Here is a 4,174-nt window from a genome sequence, read left to right as displayed (position 1 = left end):
TTTATTTCGCCAAGACAATGCGTTTCTCACTGTTACATGCATTTGAATGGGAAACTCGCCTGAAACAAAGTATAGGTTTTCATTATGTGAATAATTTTAAAATCTTAGCTCAAATGGCTGCAAAACCTGTTTGCCCAGCACGGGGATATTGAGTTCTATAAGATAAAGTCATGAGTACGTATATCTGAATCTTCCATCAAAAGTTACAGCGATTTATATGAAGTTGTTCAAAAACGCTTTATTTCGCCAAGACAATGCGTTTCTCACTGTTACATGCATTTGAATGGGAAACTCGCCTGAAACTAAGTATAGGTTTTCATTATGTGAATAATTTTAAAATCTTAGCTCAAACGGCTGCAAAACCTGTTTGCCCAGCACGGGGATATTGAGTTCTATAAGATAAAGTCATGAATAGTATATCTGAATCTTCCATCAAAAGTTACAGCGATTTATATGAAGTTGTTCAAAAACGCTTTATTTCGCCAAGACAATGCGTTTCTCACTGTTACATGCATTTGAATGGGAAACTCGCCTGAGACAAAGTATAGGTTTTCATTATGTGAATAATTTTAAAATCTTAGCTCAAACGGCTGCAAAACCTGTTTGCCCAGCACGGGGATATTGAGTTCTATAAGATAAAGTCATGAATACGTATATCTGAATCTTCCATCAAAGGTTACAGCGATTTATATGAAGTTGTTCAAAAACGCTTTATTTCGCCAAGACAATGCGTTTCTCACTGTTACATGCATTTGAATGGGAAACTCGCCTGAAACAAAGTATAGGTTTTCATTATGTGAATAATTTTAAAATCTTAGCTCAAATGGCTGCAAAACCTGTTTGCCCAGCACGGGGATATTGAGTTCTATAAGATAAAGCCATAAACATGTTTGTCTGAGTCTTCCATCAAAAGTTACAGCGATTTATATGAAGTTGTTCAAAAACGCTTTATTTCGCCAAGACAATGCGTTTCTCACTGTTACATGCATTTGAATGGGAAACTCGCCTGAAACAAAGTATAGGTTTTCATTATGTGAATAATTTTAAAATCTTAGCTCAAATGGCTGCAAAACCTGTTTGCCCAGCACGGGGATATTGAGTTCTATAAGATAAAGTCATGAATACGTATATCTGAATCTTCCATCAAAAGTTACAGCGATTTATATGAAGTTGTTCAAAAACGCTTTATTTCGCCAAGACAATGCGTTTCTCACTGTTACATGCATTTGAATGGGAAACTCGCCTGAAACAAAGTATAGGTTTTCATTATGTGAATAATTTTAAAATCTTAGCTCAAACGGCTGCAAAACCTGTTTGCCCAGCACGGGGATATTGAGTTCTATAAGATAAAGCCATAAACATGTTTGTCTGAGTCTTCCATCAAAAGTTACAGCGATTTATATGAAGTTGTTCAAAAACGCTTTATTTCGCCAAGACAATGCGTTTCTCACTGTTACATGCATTTGAATGGGAAACTCGCCTGAGACAAAGTATAGGTTTTCATTATGTGAATAATTTTAAAATCTTAGCTCAAACGGCTGCAAAACCTGTTTGCCCAGCACGGGGATATTGAGTTCTATAAGATAAAGCCATAAACATGTTTGTCTGAGTCTTCCATCAAAAGTTACAGCGATTTATATGAAGTTGTTCAAAAACGCTTTATTTCGCCAAGACAATGCGTTTCTCACTGTTACATGCATTTGAATGGGAAACTCGCCTGAAACAAAGTATAGGTTTTCATTATATGAATAATTTTAAAATCTTAGCTCAAACGGCTGCAAAACCTGTTTGCCCAGCACGGGGATATTGAGTTCTATAAGATAAAGCCATAAACATGTTTGTCTGAGTCTTCCATCAAAAGTTACAGCGATTTATATGAAGTTGTTCAAAAACGCTTTATTTTGCCAAGACAATGCGTTTCTCACTGTTACATGCATTTGAATGGGAAACTCGCCTGAAACAAAGTATAGGTTTTCATTATGTGAATAATTTTAAAATCTTAGCTCAAACGGCTGCAATTACCTGTTTGCCCAGCACGGGGATATTGAGTTCTATAAGATAAAGCCATAAACATGTTTGTCTGAGTCTTCCATCAAAAGTTACAGCGATTTATATGAAGTTGTTCAAAAACGCTTTATTTTGCCAAGACAATGCGTTTCTCACTGTTACATGCATTTGAATGGGAAACTCGCCTGAAACAAAGTATAGGTTTTCATTATGTGAATAATTTTAAAATCTTAGCTCAAACGGCTGCAATTACCTGTTTGCCCAGCACGGGGATATTGAGTTCTATAAGATAAAGCCATAAACATGTTTGTCTGAGTCTTCCATCAAAAGTTACAGCGATTTATATGAAGTTGTTCAAAAACGCTTTATTTCGCCAAGACAATGCGTTGCTCACTGTTACATGCATTTGAATGGGAAACTCGCCTGAAACAAAGTATAGGTTTTCATTATGTGAATAATTTTAAAATCTTAGCTCAAATGGCTGCAAAACCTGTTTGCCCAGCACGGGGATATTGAGTTCTATAAGATAAAGCCATAAACATGTTTGTCTGAGTCTTCCATCAAAAGTTACAGCGATTTATATGAAGTTGTTCAAAAACGCTTTATTTCGCCAAGACAATGCGTTTCTCACTGTTACATGCATTTGAATGGGAAACTCGCCTGAAACAAAGTATAGGTTTTCATTATGTGAATAATTTTAAAATCTTAGCTCAAACGGCTGCAATTACCTGTTTGCCCAGCACGGGGATATTGAGTTCTATAAGATAAAGCCATAAACATGTTTGTCTGAGTCTTCCATCAAAAGTTACAGCGATTTATATGAAGTTGTTCAAAAACGCTTTATTTCGCCAAGACAATGCGTTGCTCACTGTTACATGCATTTGAATGGGAAACTCGCCTGAAACAAAGTATAGGTTTTCATTATGTGAATAATTTTAAAATCTTAGCTCAAATGGCTGCAAAACCTGTTTGCCCAGCATGGGGATATTGAGTTCTATAAGATAAAGCCATAAACATGTTTGTCTGAGTCTTCCATCAAAAGTTACAGCGATTTATATGAAGTTGTTCAAAAACGCTTTATTTCGCCAAGACAATGCGTTTCTCACTGTTACATGCATTTGAATGGGAAACTCGCCTGAAACAAAGTATAGGTTTTCATTATGTGAATAATTTTAAAATCTTAGCTCAAATGGCTGCAAAACCTGTTTGCCCAGCACGGGGATATTGAGTTCTATAAGATAAAGTCATGAATACGTATATCTGAATCTTCCATCAAAGGTTACAGCGATTTATATGAAGTTGTTCAAAAACGCTTTATTTCGCCAAGACAATGCGTTTCTCACTGTTACATGCATTTGAATGGGAAACTCGCCTGAGACAAAGTATAGGTTTTCATTATGTGAATAATTTTAAAATCTTAGCTCAAACGGCTGCAAAACCTGTTTGCCCAGCACGGGGATATTGAGTTCTATAAGATAAAGCCATAAACATGTTTGTCTGAGTCTTCCATCAAAAGTTACAGCGATTTATATGAAGTTGTTCAAAAACGCTTTATTTTGCCAAGACAATGCGTTTCTCACTGTTACATGCATTTGAATGGGAAACTCGCCTGAAACAAAGTATAGGTTTTCATTATGTGAATAATTTTAAAATCTTAGCTCAAATGGCTGCAAAACCTGTTTGCCCAGCACGGGGATATTGAGTTCTATAAGATAAAGCCATAAACATGTTTGTCTGAGTCTTCCATCAAAAGTTACAGCGATTTATATGAAGTTGTTCAAAAACGCTTTATTTCGCCAAGACAATGCGTTTCTCACTGTTACATGCATTTGAATGGGAAACTCGCCTGAAACAAAGTATAGGTTTTCATTATGTGAATAATTTTAAAATCTTAGCTCAAACGGCTGCAATTACCTGTTTGCCCAGCACGGGGATATTGAGTTCTATAAGATAAAGCCATAAACATGTTTGTCTGAGTCTTCCATCAAAAGTTACAGCGATTTATATGAAGTTGTTCAAAAACGCTTTATTTCGCCAAGACAATGCGTTGCTCACTGTTACATGCATTTGAATGGGAAACTCGCCTGAAACAAAGTATAGGTTTTCATTATGTGAATAATTTTAAAATCTTAGCTCAAATGGCTGCAAAACCTGTTTGCCCAGCACG

Source organism: Mchenga conophoros, linkage group LG9 (assembly GCF_057382185.1).
Source record: "Mchenga conophoros isolate Kocher_MC1m ecotype Shallow Benthic linkage group LG9, M_conophoros_male_GT1.1, whole genome shotgun sequence".
Classification (NCBI taxonomy): Eukaryota; Metazoa; Chordata; class Actinopteri; order Cichliformes; family Cichlidae; genus Mchenga; species Mchenga conophoros.
Note: the sequence above shows the minus strand (reverse complement) of the source record.